We start from the raw sequence: 17,219 nt of genomic DNA on the forward strand, positions 1-17,219 counted from the left end.
TTTACTGCTTGCAGCTTTTTCCCCTCTTCCCTTTCTTCTTGGAAAGGAGGAAGGTCCCCACTTTTGGGGGGGGCTCCATGTCAACCCTTGCACCCCTCTTTTATTCCCCTTTAAAAGCCCCCCAGAGGAGCCCCTTTGTTTGGGCAAGGGCTCATAGGAGGAGGAGGAGGGAAAGAGGGCTTTGCAAGCGCCTGGCCTCGCCCTGCCATTGGCTGAGCCTCTTATTTTTGGAGCCTTTTTTTTTGTTGTGTGTGTGTCTGTGTATTAATAATATTGGAGAGGCATGCCCAGCACGTCCCTAGTCTTGGCAAGCAAGGCTTGCTGTGCTGCTGCTGCTGCTGGTGGTGGTGATGGTGGTGGGACTGCTCCCGCTTGGTGCTCTTCCTCTTGCTCTTGCTGCTCCTCCTTTCCCCAAACACCATGACAATAATACCCCAAAAGCAGCGTGAAGGAGTGCTACACTGTGGAGGCTTCTCCTGCAGAAGGAAGCAAGATGGCTACCTTGTGGCTTTTGCTGTGAAGAATGCCGAGCCTTATTAAAACCCGACTTTGAGTGGTGTGTTTCCCCCCCTCCTGGTTTTCCCCCCCTTCCCTTGTTAACCCTCTTTCCTCCTGTTTTTGTTCGTCGCCCTCTAAAAGTCTCCTCAGTTCCATTTTTTTAAAGTTTTGCCCAGAAACTCTTCCCCCTCCCCTCCCAGCCTTTTCCCATGATTGTGTTATTCTTTTTTTTTAAGTCTTTTTAAGGTTGTCAAAGGGGAAAGGGAACGGGAATGTACACTTGCTTTATTCATAAAGATTTAACCCTGTCATTTGCTGTCTTTCTCTAGGTGCTAACTGAAAACAAAAGGCCTCAGAAGAGGAAGCAAAGAGTTCTAAAGGTAATTAATGGCTTGTTATGAATCATATGTACGGAAAAGTGTGCAGCCCTTATTGATTACTGCTTTTCTTGTCCTGGCATAGGAAGTAAAAGAGAGGAATGCTAGGAAGTGCTCCTTTCCAGATTGTAATATTTTGTGGGTAATGTTCTTAAAAAGGCTCATAACAGGGTTGTTGTTGTTGTTGTCTTTTCCTTAACATTGGGTTAGCATGTTGTTGTAGAGCTTTGATTAGTTTTATGTGCACTGATCTGGGTTTAAAACCTAAGCACTCCTGCGACGTTGAAAATAACTTGTGCCATTTATGAAGGCTGCAGTCCCAAACCGCTGCAAATCCTGAACAGGTTTGCATTCACTGCGAGTTCCTTCTAAGTAAATATGGCTCAGGTTTTTGTTCCGAAAGTGACATTTTAATTTTCAGCATGGTGTGTGTATGTGCTTGGTCTATCTGTGTGTGTCTATGTGTGTATGTGAAATATGAACTTTGGGATGCCTATTTGCATATTTAGTATGGGATGTTCAACTTGTCCTCCCTATATGAATTGCTGTGTGTTCTATAAAAATGGCACATTTCAGACAAATATGATTTGAGATTGGGAAGTCGTTCTGAAATGATGGTATGTTTTCCCCTAATATATGCTTGTTCAGCTATGTATATATTAAACTTATTGGAATATTTTAAACTCACTGGTTTGGGGAACCGGTTGCTGTGGCGAAAGCGTCAGGGGGCAGAAAGCCCTCATGTGCCCATTCAGTGTTTCTTGTACAAATGCAAGTGGCCCTTTATAAATAGCTACCCTGTTCTCTTCAGTGAGTCAGGGAATTCCTGGGCACGTGCAGAGGAAATCCCTGTTTACGATGGGGAATCCCCATTCCATAGCAGAGAATTAGGGCCCCTCCCACATGAGACTTGCTCCATGTGTCATTGGAGCCGCCCAGAGCTCTGGATCTCAGCTGGTGTGTTCACTGTCAGGATTCTTGATGCACTTTGGGCATAAGTTGACATATTTGTAGTGGGGTGTTTGCCTGCGACTGTGACGTAACATCGTGTAGCGTGACGAAGCGGTGGTGTACTTACTAGCTTAGCTGGGGCACCACGTTTTATGTCCTAGGTCCTCGGTGGAAACTTTGTACGTGTTGTTGTTTTGTGGTAAGTCGTACTTGGCATTACTTTGCTGGCCATACTGCGCAATTGTTTAATAAAGGGATATATCATTAGGTAGAACAGTAACATAGGAGGATAACTATTTATAAAAAAAATAAATGTGTTCTTTAAATATTATGGTTAGATTTAGAGAAAATTAAATACTTTTAAATTCCCTAAACATGGTGGGAATTAAACTGCCAACTTAGAATCATAGAATCGTAGAGTTGGAAGAGACCACTCTTGTAGTAAATAATAGGAGAACTTACTTATGAGTAGACATTCTCACGATTGCTATTGAATGTGTTACGGCTGAATTTGCATTGAGAATCGTGCGGTGCATGGTGTATATTTTTTTTAATGGAACCAGCCATGACTCAACCATGTTGCCTTCCTAGTGTGAGCATTTAATGTTCTTGCTCTTGGATCTTGGATACCTGATTGATTTTTATATAGTGTGAAATAATGTAACTCCTTTAGAACTGAATTTTTTGAAACTAGTGTTCCTGCTTTGCAACAATGTTATAGATGAACAAATGCAATTTAGAATAGTGGGTCTACTGCTGGTTTTAACATCTTACAAGAAATGATAATTGAAAGAAGGAGGTAGTAGAGCAAGCTACAATTGAAAGACCATTTGGTCACCATTTAATAGGAATTTGTCTTGCAAGTTTCTCAGTCAGCTCCACCTTGCTCTTACATTGTTCTTGCTCATTTCTTGTGTTGTTGCTGTTTGTGCCTTGGCATGATGGAAGAAGTTTGTAAATGGCAGAATATAGCTGAAGGCTGTTGAAATAGCATCTAGTTTTAAGTGATATAACTTGCTGGGTGCCATTAGTCTTGTATGTTGTAAAAGTCCTAAAATATATGTTTATGGCTGCCACCACAGTGTAGAATTAATGCAGTATGACATTGCTTTAACTGTCATGGTTCCATCCTATGGAATCCTTGGATTTGTAGCTTGTGGTGCCAAAACTCTTTGATAGAAAAAGCTAACAATCTCACAAAACTACGAATCCAAGAATTCCATGTCATTGAGCGATGGCATTTAAAACAGTGTCAAACTGCATTATTTCTGCATTATAGATAAAGCCCCCATTACTAGTACCTTTTCACTGAGCCATGGGTTCATTTTTTTATAACTTAGGCCACATACAGACAGGCCAAATTAAAGCTGCTTTGGGTCACTTTGGAGGTATGCTGTTTAAATGTTGCATGCATCCTAAGAGTCCAGAAGCCACGCCAAAGCCACGATCTAGTCCTAAGAACTGGAGCACAGCTTTGGCGCAGCTCCCAAACTCTTAGGACGCATGCATCATTTAAACAGCATACCTCCAAAGTGGCCCAAAGCAGTTTTATTTTGGCAGTCTGTATGGGGCCTTAGTTTTCTTTTGCTTCTTTTGTTTTGCCACACAATAAGTATGATTGTCCCCCCCCCCTTTTTTTTTTTTTTTAACTGTACAGAATAAATGGGTGAGTCTTCCTTGGTCTCATGCTTTTATCTGCATGTTTGTTTTTGCTGAGGTTTGAACACCCCTTTCGTGTCAAGAAATGGATTTGTTTCTCCTTCTGTACTGGACATCTGGAATCTGCCTCTCCCACTGCAGATGTGAGGCAAGGTGCCACTTCTGTAGACATACCTGGACCTAACTTGGAAAGTTACTTTTATGGCAAATGAATATGATGATATGCTGAAGTCATCTGTAACTGAGTGGTGGTAGGGTTGATACTCTGCAGCACTAAGATGTCTCAGAACACTGGATTTGCACTGGGTTGGAAATGGCACTTGAGTTTCTTGCAACTCATTGGGTGCCATTTCTTAGCCAGGAAAATCTCTGAACCCTTTGGGTATTTAGTTATTTTTTTTAGAAGTTTACTGGATTTCAGTTACCTACAAGCTGTCTTGTCATTTTTCATTGTACCCCGATGCTCAACCTTTGGTCCTTAAATGTCTTGGATTTTAACTCCCAGAGGTCCCATCCAAGGTGAATGCACAGGGGTCCCAGGAAGTGACACCCCAGATATTTAGAAGATCAAGGCTGTCAGCCACCAGTACAGGGTATTTCCTCCCATTGCAATATGGATCCAGATGAACTAGATTAGCTGTGGGAGATCAGGAGGAAAAATCTGAGATTGGATTTCCTGCTCTTTGTTGAGGAGGTTTTGCTAAAGATCTTTGAGGAGAATCTTTGCACCTTCCTGTGGCCCTAAGTTGCTTTTGTAGAACCATAGGTCTCTAACTTTACTTTGTGGGCTACATACTGGAGTGACCAAGTCTTCAGAATGATAAGACTCCAGCATGTTTGCTTAGGAGCAAGGTCCCCATTAAACTTGAAGGGATTTGTTCCTGGGAAGCAGATATTTGTGTTGCCTGCATATGTGTACACTTATTTGGACTGATTAACTAAGACTAAGGATTGTTTAGAAAAATAATCTGAATGGTTTTTCTTTCATGCAGGAGAAAATTGAGCATGTTGAATTCTAATAGAAATTAATCTGCTGTTCTTGGACACATTAATGTTTGTTGGATTTAGACAAGGGGCACACCTAACTTACTATTGACTCATTTCTTGTTACTTAGAATTAGGCATCTTTCAGTCTTCCCCACACAATACTTACCCAATTCTGAACCTCCTAGGCTCAACGCAGAATGATAAGTGATTCTCTTTGGTGTTTGGAAGACCATTCATTTCCTGGATTGCCCTACATTCTGTTAGAGGAAAAATGCATTCAGTGTGCATGTATTTGAAAAGTGTAAAAATCATTTCATACATTTTTTAAAAAGTGCACAAGAACACACCATTTCCCCAGTGTGTGTGTGTGTGTGTGTGTATGTACAGCTTCTCTAGAATAGACTGGAAGCTGGAAAAGGAAGGTTTTAAGGAATCAACAGATTTGGCCATCTTTACAGAGGACTGTCAAATCAGTTGACATGTTCTGGTGTGCTTCAGTGGGACATGCATAAGCATTGCTGTTGTTCACAAATACATTGGGACATTTGAATACTCTTTTACAAGAACACTCTTTCATTTAAAATACATATTGAAGTAAAGCATTATTCCTCACACATATTGTTCTAAAAGTTTAGAAGTGCCCATCTTAAGATGTCATCAGCAGTGTTTTGGATCCTCATCTACCTCACCCATATCCTCTTTCATTTTTTAAAAGTTTTTCGGGGGGGACATGTTTTTTCCTCTCTACAAATACTATGTATCTAATCATTAGATTTGATAGATTCTATTGCTTTCCACCTAATTCCAATTCCCGTTTTTGAAAAGCTGTAGGACAGGCCTGGATTGGATATGGGCTACCTATTGCCTGGCTACGAGGCTGTCTGATAAGATACGTCTGTTACGATTACAACTCGCATCTATCCCAATGGGAAACTGGTCATGCGATAAACTCCTACGATTCAAGCAATTAGAGCAGGAATGGGAAAGTGTTACGCTATGATTTTGATATCCTTGACAATTGGCTGAGCTGGTGGAGTGTATGGGAGATTTAGTTCATTACATCTAGAGGGCATAGGTTTGCAAACCCCTGGGTTTAGAGGATCAAAAAGAGATTTGATCTTACAAAAGAAAAAAATATATGTAGCCCATTGTTGAGCAAACTTTGAGCAAGCAAATCATGTTTTTGAGTTGGAAAAAGGCTATTAGATGTTGTTACTTCTTTTTTGTACTAAGTGGAATCTCCAAGCAGAGGAGATCACATCTGTCCAGCAATAGTGGTAGCAGGGTTGCTTTGATTTAAATTGGGGTATAAATCGTTTGTCTAAAAGATTCAGTTTTAATTATTTAAAATACAGTTTAAATCACTGGTAAGGAAGTTTCTGTGTAATCAATCTTTTCAATACAAGTATGCTCTTGTTTAATAAATATAAAGACATGTCAAGAGATAATAGTTTTCATTAAAAAGCAGATGTAAACTATTCCATTATTCTGACTTTGTTTCAAATTAAGTTTCAATTTGTAAAAAATGGGACCACTTACTTTTATGTATAGCCTCTTTCTTCTTGTTCAGAGCTACTGCATGTCCTCAAATTCACATTTAATTGACTTTATCTATCTTTGCACTTAGAGAGAGGCAAGACCCAGTAAGAGAGAGAATGAAAGTTCCTGTACAGCACCTGCAGAATAGGACCAATCAAATTATCTCCCATTTCCATCAACAGATGTTGACATATTCATATAACTTAATTAGAAGTTGTATAATTATTATTTATTATGATATCTTATTATGATGTCTTGGCTCTTTTTGCATTCATTGTTTCCAGAAAAAATTGAAATCTGATTTCAGTTTTTTAAAAAATCTGTTTTCATTAACCCTGATGAATACAAAAGAGACAAGAAAAAACTGTTGGGTTGGTACAGCAGTGTAGTTAAGAATAGGAATCATTAACCAAGTGTATTTCTCAAAAGTGACTAAGAGTAAGGGTGGGAGTAGATAATGTATCAGCATATATTATATAAGGGTACCACCCAGGAGTTCAGTTTAGCTTATTCTTGGATAATCTCTAATGATTATTCAACTTCTCTAAAGAGAACTGAATGGATTTGTGGGGCTAAAGATCAAAATAAAGGTTTTGGTGTCAGAGGTGAATCAGAGGGCCATGAAGTCAAATATAGAGATAGTATCTAATTCATGCAGATTTTGCACTGTAGAAAATAAGTTGTAAAGAGGAGTTAAACATATCAAGAACTATAAGCTAATCTTTTTTCCACCCTTAAAGGTTATTTTCTTTAATGTTGTTGCTCTGTTGGTGTTTTCCTTCATCTGTTTCTGATTTATGGTGACCCTACAGCAAACCTATCACAGGGTTTTCAGAGCAAGATTTCTTCAGAGGGGGGTTCAGTTTCCTCATGAGCAGAACATGTCACCAAGTAGGTTTCCATAGCCAAGTGAGGATTTGAACCCTGGTCTCCAGGGTTGTAGTCCAATGCTCAAACCACTACACCACTCTGGTTCTAGCTTTGTATGTTACATTACTATTTATATGATCAACGTATTGACTGAGAGAGAGAACATAGCCTGTAGATCTCAGGCACACCCATACTCATTCTTACAGGATCAGAGACCCCTGCAAAAGTCACTGTACTTTTCAGTTTCACTGTTTGCTCAAAACAAGATACATGTGGAGTGCAGAACCCTTTTAGAAGGAGAATTATGCCCATAAATGCCTCCAGAAAGTGTGGCTCTCCTTTTCAAACAGGACCCACACTTCCTGCTTTTAAGCCAACAGAGTACAGTGGTACCCCGGGATACGAAATACCCACGTTACGAAATTTCCGGGATACGAAAAAATCCCATAGGAAATCACTGTTCCGGGTTACGAAGGTTATTTCGGGTTACGAAGAAAATTTTGGTGCTTTTCGGTGCTATTTCACACGAAATCGCGGCTTTTCCCCATTAGCGCCTATGGGTTTTCGGCTTGCGAAGGCTTTTCGGGTTACGAAAGCGGCGGCGGAACGAATTAATTTCGTAACCCGAGGTACCCCTGTAGTTACAAAGTACTTCTCCCACTGAATTCTAGTGGCATGCAGAAGCAGTGGTGTCTGTGGAGTCCATGACAAGTTCTGGTCATGGGAATGACACCTGGGCCCATCCCAATTCCTGGGATTTGTGTATATGTTCATAGAGCTACATATGTTTTTTATGGATCCAACCCATGGTAAATTTCCTCTTCCTCATCATAGATTAGGAGCAGGCATTGAGTTCACATGTTTCCTTGTTTGATCCTTCAGCTCCTTTTGCATTCTTGTAGCTGTTGGAAGCTAGTAATGCAAGATCTACTCTGATAATAGAAGACTGAATCCTCTATAAAATGCTTTGACTGTCTGTCTGCTGTGATAAGAGAGGAAAGGGTAGGAGCCTAAAGGACAGTTATGTGTGAGAGAAGAGGGAAGAAGGAAAGCCCAGACAGGTTGTCCAAAACTATACAAGGTAGTTTTAATATATAATTTGAGGTCATGCAAGATGTTCTTAATGTATTGTTTCCATCACTTCGTTAGTTACCATATACAGTTTCTTGATGTAAATAGTACCTGAACTTGAAACTTTTTTGCCTGATATTAAACGTGCAATATATGAATTTGTGAAAAAACACAGAGTAAAAAAGCCTGATGCCCCCCAGATGTGTTGGACTACAACCTGATTCAGAGGCATTTTAGTTTGCATCATCTGAATGGTATCAGATTGAAGAAGGCTGGTAAACACTATGCACCTGACTTGAATTCCAACATCTCTCTGAGCATATGCTCAGAGCTAATTGGAAGGGTGATTTTTCTCAATCTTTATTGTACTGCTTCCAGTATTTTTGTGGATGTTAAAGAAGAGGCTGTTGAGTGCTGCAGAAAGCCCACTGCATCCCACACTGTCACTAGCCACTTTAATTCTTAGCTTGAGGAAACTGGAATTCAAATGTCAGAGCAATGGATCATGAGAACAGATGTTACAGATGATACAGAGCTGAGAATTAACATGTTATATGTAACAATGAGCCAGAGCAAACAGGCAGGAAAAGATGACTTGAACCTGCTTTTTCTGAAAGCATGCCCAAACCCCGCTGTTTCCACAGCCGGCTCCCAAGGTAGGCCAAATATGCACAGGCTGACCCCACGGCATGGCATCAAGCCATGTTGCTGGGTAATTTTTTTTTTGTTACCTCCCCACCATGCATGCACACCATTGCATAAACACACCACCTGTGACTTCCAAGTTCCTCCCACATCCATCAGATACCATCCCATTGCATAGTCGCCCTTTTTAATTGGCCACATAGTCGCGCATGCGATGCTCCACCTGTGCAGGGCATCAGAGTGCAAGTGATAATCAGCAAAGCAAAATTACAGAGGCCCCTATACATGCCCCCTTACTCCCCTTCACCCCATGCCCTCCATTGTCTGGTTTGTGTATAATGTAATTACAGCCATTGGAGTTGTCGCACTTTCACCTTTTTGCTTTTGCATAGCCCCGCACTGGCTGTTTATATGCAGACACAGAGATGCACATTTTCTGAGCTAAGCGGGAGTATTCCAGCTTCTTTTTGTTCCAGTTTTTGGCTCTGAAGCATGGCTTCATTTCACTTTCCACCCACTTTGGAGACATTCATCATATAAATGTTCTGCCTTCAAAGCATCTAGAAGCTGGTTTATTTTGCCTGTATGCTTCATCCCCATGTTTCCTGTAATGAATTACTTTTGGAACTAATGAGGCAGGAAGATGGTATTAACCAAAAAAACCAAAACATAGTAATTGGTGAAATATTTACTTTTTACATTTTTATTATTATTATTATTATTATTATTATTAACCTTTATTTATGAAGCGCTGTAAATTTACACAGCGCTGTACATGCAATCTTTTTAGTTAGACGGTTCCCTGAGTAGAATTTACCTGCTACTTTTGAAATGTTTCCTTTAGAATCCTAAAATCATAGAGTTGGAAGAGACCTCACGGACCATCCAGTCAAATCCCCTGCCATGCAGAATCAAAGGACCCCCAACAGATGGCCATCCAGCCTCTGTTTAAAAACCTCCAAAGAAGTAGACTCCACTGCACTCTGAACACATTGTCGAAATGTTTTTACTGTCAGTAAGTTCTTAATGTTTAAGAAATCTGTTTTTCTTGTAGTTTGAACTCATTGCTATGGTCCTATTCTCTGGAGCTTCCAGGGAAAAAAATTGCTCCATATTCAGTATGATATCCCTTCACAAATTTAAACAGGACTATCATATCACCTCTTAACCATCTCTTTCCCAGGCTAAACATACCCAGCTCCCTCAATCACTTCTCATAAGGCATGTTTTTCAGGCCCTTCATCATTTAGGTTACCCTCCTCTGGAAACACTCCAGCTTGAATTGTAGTGCCCAAACTGGGTGTAATTCCAGGTGAGGCTTGACCAAAGCAGAATAGAATGGCAATATTTATTCCCTTGATCTAGACACTATACTTCTGTTCATGCAGCCTAAAAATATACTGGCATTTTTAGCTTCTGCATCACACTGTTGACTCATGTTCAACTTGTGGTCTACTAGGACTCCTAGATTCTTTCCACATGTACTGTTATCAAGCCATGTGTCCCCCATCCTATATCTGTGCATTTCATTTTTTCCTTCTAAGTGTAGTACCTTCCATTTCTCCCTGTTGAAATTCATTTTGTTAGTTTTGGCCCAGCTTTCTAATCTATTAAGGTCATTTAGAATTTTGATCCTTTCTTCTTGGGTGTTAGCTACTCCTAATTTGGTATCATCTGCAAATTTGATAAGCAGACTCTCTATTCCTTCATCCAAACCATTAATAAAGATGTTGAATAGCCCTGGGCCCAGGACACAACCCTATGGCACCCTGCTGGTCGCTTCTTTCCAGGATGAAGCAGAGCCATTGTTGAGTACTCTTTGAGTTTGGTCAACCAATTACAAATCCATTTAACAGTTGCATTGTTTAGCCCATATTTTACTAGCTTGTTTGCAAATATATCATGGGGGACTTTATAAAAGGCCTTACTGAAATCAATATATGCTATATCCACAGCATTCCCTTCATCTGCCAAACTGGTAATTTTATGAAAAATAGAAATCAGATTAGTCTGGCATGACATGTTTCTCAGAAACCCATGTTGACTTTTTGTGATTATGCCATTCCTTTCTAGATGCTTGCAGACTGTCTGTTTAATGGTCTGCTGGTATTGATGTCAGGCTAACCAGGTGGTAAATTTTTTGCCCCTCCCCTGCTTTTGAAGATGGGGACAACATTTGCCTTCATCCAGTCTGCTGGGACTTCTCCTGTTCTCCAGAAGTTCTCAAAGATTATTGCCAATGGCTCTGAGATTACTTCTGGCAGTTCTTTTAATACCCTTGGATGTAGTTCATTTGGACTTGGAGACTTGAATTCATTTAGAATAACCAGGTATTCCTGTACTACCTCTTTACCTATTCTGTGCTGCATTTCCCCTATTGTATCCTCTGCTCCATTTTCCTTAGGTTGAGCACTCTTTTCCTTTTGTGAGAAGACTGAGGCAAAAAGGTGTTGAGTAGTTCTGCCTTTTCTCTTTCCTCTGTTAGCATTTCACAATCTTCTCCAAACAGTGGCCCTATTTTCTTCTTCCTTTTGCTACAGACATAGCCAAAAAAGCCTTTTTATTGTTCTTAACGTCTCTAGTAAGCCTGAGCTCATTCTGCACTTTAGCTTTTATGACTTTCTCCCTACATCTCCCTCTTTCCCCCTAAATCTCCCCTAGAATCAAGATATGCTATTTCCATAGCATTCCCTTCATCTAACCTAGGAGATTTAAGTGTTTTTAAATTGTATTTTAAAAATTATATGAAAAAGAAATAAAATGTCAAAAATAATATTTTAAAAATTCAACCATTACAGACTGAGTCATCCTTTTGCAAAATGCTTTGGACCAAAAGTATTTTAGGTTTTGGATTTTATTTTTATTTTCGATTTTGGAATATTTTGTTGTTGCTGTATGTCATTTTTGATATATGGTAACCCTAAGGCGACCCTATCATGGGGTTTTCTTGGCAAGATTTGTTCAGAGGAGGTTTGCTGTTGCTGTCCTCTGAAGTTGAGAGAGTGTGACTTGCCCAGGCACCCAGTGGGTTTACATGGCCAAGCCTCCCGCAGTGTGGAGTCATCCTGCTGCCACGCCACCACCTGAGCCCGCCGGACCCCCAACCAATTCTAACTTCCCTTGGTCCACCACCTCCCCAATCAGGCCCTCTGTAACTTGTAGCAATCCATGCCACCCCGGCCAATCCCGACCTAACAGCGCTTCTCGACTCAAGGTAGGGACCACCCCCACCCAGAGTTTTTTTACACCTCCCATCTACTTCTACTCCTGCCCAAAGGGCAGTATATTCTTTGACGTCCCCATGGATGCACCGCACCTTTACCCTTCGGCCTCGATTGCTTTCTGGGCATTCCCTGACAAGGGTTTCATTACACCCCGAGTCCACCAGAGCCATCATCACCCTTCCATTAACTCTAATTTGCTTAAGCCTTTCCTCTGCACCCTCATTACTCACCTGGGACGCCTCCCAAGCATCAGCCCAGGAGCACTCCATCACGGGACGCTCACGGCTTAAGTAGCCCTCCATACCACAAGTATAGCAAGTCAGGGCCCTCCGGGGTCCCTCTCGCGGGCCTTCGTTTGGTGGGACTCAACCGCTTTTCTCTCCACTGTTAGGGCCTCCTCCATCCTTCCCTTCTTTTCCCACGGTCTCTTCCTCTCCTCGTCGCAACATAACTCGCGAAGCCAACTCTGCTACCCAACTGGCCCTTGACGACACGACTTCGCCTCCATTCCGAATCCACAGGCCCTCTGACTCCTCTGCTGAGACAAAGGATTCCATTAGGGCCATGGCCTCATCTAAAGACTTTGAGTGATGACACCGCATCCAATTCCGAGCAGTACTTGGCAAAGCGAGTACAAACTGTTCCACGAGAACCAGCTCCGTCACCTCCTTGGCACTTCGCACTGCCAGCTTAAGCTATCTCATGTCATTGGCTCTTACGCGCTGCCCCAGGGTCCTTAGGTGTAGCCCCGTTTGCCACTTGGCCTCCCGTAAGCGGCACCGGTAAGTCTCCTCGGAGTTGTTGAGAGTGTGTAAAATCACCTCTTTTACCTTCTCATAACTTTTCGCTTCCTTGGATGAAAGGGTGTCTACAGCTTCCAGCGCTGGGCCAATCAGACAAGGGGCGAGGATTAGGGCCCATTGTTACCGAGGCCAGCGAGCTGCGGCGGCTACCTGCTCAAAAGTGTTCAAGAAAGCCTCCACATCATCTTGTGGGCCCATTTTCATCAGCTTCAGTGGGTTCACACCCACCGTCCACATGGCCGCACCTTCCTCTGTCCCCGCTGTCCTGGGGTTCTTCAGCAACTCAGTCACCTGGGCAAAGACCCGGTCCTGAGCACTTTGTTACGCCACATAGAGTTGATCCAAAACTTGTAACTGGTGCTACGACACCTGCTGCATTAACTGCTTTTGCTGTTCCATGAACCATGCAAATAGCTGTTCCTGATTTGTGGGAGGCCCCGGCATAGGGGTGGTGCCCGCATTCTCCACCAATGTGGGAGGGGTGTTTGCTCCCTGGGACATCTCGTAGCCACACATGTGCTCTCTTAGGTTTCAATTCCCAAAAGAAAGGATGCACAATAGTCAGCGAGGATGCTTTAAACTTTACTTAAACACAACTTAATAAACTTGGAACACAAACTCCCAACTTCTCAGGCCCGGTTACTTCACCGCAGTCCTTTCTCCCCAAGTCTCTTGCGTTCAGTCTTCAGGGGATGCTGTCTCCACTCGCTGGCCTCCATGATACTTCTCTAAGGGCTCCGTGTCAGCCTTCTCTTCAACTCTGGCCCTGGCCTTTGCTCCCACTGTTCTCCCTTGGGGTCCCACCATTCACCCGCTATTGACTTGGTGGCTTGCCTCCGCCAGTCTCCCTCATGGGGATACCGAAAGTCCTTCCCCTTTGGGGCCGGGCAGCACTACCTCTGTACGAGGCCCAACTCTTAACAAACTATGTCGACCCTGCAGGGTTAGCAGGCAGCCTCCCCATCCTGGGCTGCTGACCACTTCACTTCTCCCTGCTGCAGCCGCCTTCGCACGTCCCAGTCTTCCGTGTTCCCGGCCCCTCCTCTCATCCACCTGTCCCTCACCTTTTATCCCTCCCCATCTGGGTGGGACCTCTCCGTGCCATTCTTCCGCTGGGTCCTCTCTTCCCCCATCTTCCTGCCTGGTCTTCTCAACTCTCCCGTCTCCTTCCGCCACCTGGCTACAGATATATTTATGTATATATTTATGAATATGTGTATATAGAGTGATATCTTGGAGATGGATCCAAATATAAAATCTATTTATGTTTTATATACACCTTCTACACATAGTCTGAAGGTAATTATATACTTATTATTATTATTATTATTATTATTATTATGCATGGAAACAAAGTTTGTGTACACTGAACCACCATAAAGCAAAGGTGTCAGTGTCTCAGCCACCCATGTGGACAGTTATAGATTTTGGAATATTTCAGATTTTGGAATTCTGGATAAGGGATACACAACCTGTATATGTTTAACGCACTAGAATTACAAATCTTTGGAAGCAAACCACTCACTTGCAAGCTTCATTTTCCTAAATACAATATTTTGTACGGTTTTGAAATCATAGGCACAGTTATGATACAGTTGGCCCTCAGTATCTGTGGCCTTACCAGCTGCAGATTTAAGCATCCACGGATGGCAAGCCTGCATTGTCCCCAATGGCAGCCTGTATTTGTGGCCGTGCCACAATTAGGGACAGTCTCTGTTGTCCTGTGACAACGTGTGCACATGGCTGCACCTCCATTAAGTTCTGTTGTCTCCAGTGGTGGTGTGACTCTATGCACTCGCCACTACAGAACAATAGAGGTGGTTCCTGATGGTGGCTGCCCATCAGAGTCTACAAACACAACATGTTTGTAAAACATGGGATGATCTTATACACTTTCAGTATACTATAAACATAAGCCAGCACAATTTTGAAGCATCCCACATGTGCAACCAATTTTGCCATGAGTTCTAGGAAGTTGAGTTTACTTATTGCTTGAAGGTTGATTAGCTTCCTGTTCACCAACAGAAACACTAAGGGGCTTATCGGTTGGGCAAATAAGCCAGTTTACGCCTTCTGGGTTCAGTTTTGGATCTAGGATGCTCCCAGATGTTATCATAGCTAAATCACCACTGATCTAGGTGGGATGCTGCTGCCCGGATGCATCCCGGGTCGAACTCTTGCTCAGCCATCACTTTTTCAAAGCCGTGGAGCTTCTGACTTTAAAAATTGGCTGGCTGAGCAAGGCTTCAATCTGGGATGCATCCGGGTGGTGGAATCTCACCTAGATCGGTGGCGATTTAGCTATGATAACATCTGGGGGCATCCTAGATCCAGAATTGAAGCCAGAAAAGGTAAGACAGCTTATTTGCCCAAGCAATCAGCTTCTAGCTTAGTGCCCAAGTACTCTAACCAAAGTGTGGGTTGTGGCTTTATTATTTATGGCAATATGCAAAGAATGATGTGGGTATAAAAACAATTCAGAGCATAGACTTCTTGCAGGAACTCCTTGGGACTGCCTGACATAAAACACCTGCTTATTCCATTGGCAAGAGCTTTTCCATTTTTTTGGTTGTCTAGTTTTCCTTGCATATGGCTGCTGTATTGGTTTTTGACATAATACTTCTTTGGCAATTGGGGAGAGGGGTTGATATACTGAACTTTATTGTTTTGAATAGCTAAAAATATTTAACTCATGTGATCTGATGAATTTTTAATGCATATATTGTCCATTGTACATGTCTCACATGAAAATATTCTTGTTAAGTATATTTGGCAGCGTCAAAATTGAAAAAGAATGGTAGTATTGTAGAAACCATTTTATGATGTGACCCAGTTTTCTAGTGACCCTTGGTTTTAAACAACCATGTTGCTTCCTGTTCTTGTAGTTTGGGCTGAAACTATGTATGTTGGGAATCATGTAAATTATTACTGGGCTTTTAAAAAGTATTATATTTTCTCACCCTCCTTTTTGGAGGAGGATTATGCAGTAACTTTAAGAAGTGGAGTTTTGACGACTCAAAACAAATTGGCTTATGTTTGGACATCATGATTAAACTGTAGTTTGTCAGAGAATGAGACTTTACCCTCTGTAGACTTAGACACTCTATCTCCTTTACCTACCCACTGTAGCCATAAGGTGGAGGTTGGAAACTTTCCCTTCAATTTTTGATTCCTGTACTTCTGGTATCATCCAAGGCTGGATAAATTCTGGTTAATTTTAGTTGTGGTTTGTTTGAAGCAATCCAGCCTTGGGTTGAAGGTGGTTTGTTGAAACAAACCATAATTTCTTGTGCTTTATATCATTCAGATGTAACACCAAATTGTAAATTGGAAGCAAAAGCTCCTAGTCTGCCTTTGGCTTGCTGGAAAAAGAGAGAAATGTAGGAGTGTGCAAGCTGTTAATGGGAGAGTTTTAATAATAATAATAATAATAATAATAATAATAATAATAATTATTATTATTATTATTATTATTATTTATTTCTATACCGCTTTAAGCTTTCTCTTGCCACAATAAATCATAGTTTATCATAATATTTGTACTGTTATTGACTGATGGAAAAGGTAAGAATTAGCCCTACATGGTTACATTGTTTGTGATATTTGAAAAGAGAGGAAAAAAAGGTTAATTTGACACCTTTTGCATAGCACTTTGGACATAAGCAGTGTTTAAAACTGCTGTGTCTCTCCCACCACTACCATATCACCAAGATGTTCCATTTTCCATTACAATATTACCAGATGCCATTGCATAAAGAAGTAATAAATAACATTCATGGATTTGGGGGCTTTTTAACAACAACAGAAAACCAACCTTGTATTTTGTGATACTAAACTTCCTTTCTTTGTGTTCTGTTACCCATCTAGTTTGTGTGAAGCCTTTTCTGTTTTCTTCTCCTTGGAATTAAAAATTGTTATCAAGTGTCTAGGACACCAATTTGCAAAAATAGATATGTAGAGCTTTGTAGAGCTTATTTTGTTGTTGTGTGCCTTCAAGTTGCTTCTGACTTATGGTGACCCTAAGGTGACCCTATCATGGGGTTTTATTCACAAGATTTGTTTGGGAGGTTCCCTTTGCTTCTTTCTGAGGCTAAGAGAGTATGGCTTGCCTAAAGTCACCCAGTGGGTTGCCTTGGATGTGTGAGGATTCAAACCCTAGTTTCCAGAGTTGTAGTTCAACTCTCAAACAACTAGACCATATCAGCTCCCATAGATCTTAAACTTCCCTAACAGTTGTTCAGTGTGGTAGTTCTGATCATAGAACTACCTGGGGATCCTGGTTTGTTTCTCCCTCTGTAAAACCAAGTAGGGGTTGTTCATGACATATGAAACTTGGTTTATTTGGGAGAAAAACTAGGATACTTAGTTTGGGTGATGCCCTGAAAAAACAAAACAACTTGAGCTTTGTTTAGCCAGTTATACTAGTAGGAGGAATCAAGTGGGAGCAAATGCACTGTGCATTATACAGCTTATGCATCATTGGCCAGGGTTCTATATTATTGTTTTATATATGCATGGCCTCTGGTGTGTATATGTGTGTGTGTGTGAGAGAGAGACAGAGAGAGAGATTGTGAGAGAGATCGGCAGTAATTATT

At 41.5% G+C, this 17,219-nt stretch overlaps 2 protein-coding genes across 5 annotated transcripts in view; one reads left to right on the top strand and one right to left on the bottom strand.

The window, feature by feature from the left end:
- The window catches only part of CTNNA3 (catenin alpha 3), a 1,027,502-nt gene that overhangs the window by 952,520 nt on the left and 57,763 nt on the right, over positions 1–17,219 (bottom strand). The window lies entirely within an intron of this gene.
- The window catches only part of TET1 (tet methylcytosine dioxygenase 1), a 646,721-nt gene continuing 629,809 nt past the window's right edge, over positions 308–17,219 (top strand). The window contains exons 1-2 of the mRNA XM_042459332.1: positions 308–556; positions 828–878. The gene's annotated coding sequence lies outside the window, so the exon portion shown is untranslated. The remainder of the gene's footprint in view (positions 557–827; positions 879–17,219) is intronic.

The sequence above is a fragment of the Sceloporus undulatus genome, chromosome 3 (assembly GCF_019175285.1).
Source record: "Sceloporus undulatus isolate JIND9_A2432 ecotype Alabama chromosome 3, SceUnd_v1.1, whole genome shotgun sequence".
In the NCBI taxonomy this organism is placed as follows: Eukaryota; Metazoa; Chordata; class Lepidosauria; order Squamata; family Phrynosomatidae; genus Sceloporus; species Sceloporus undulatus.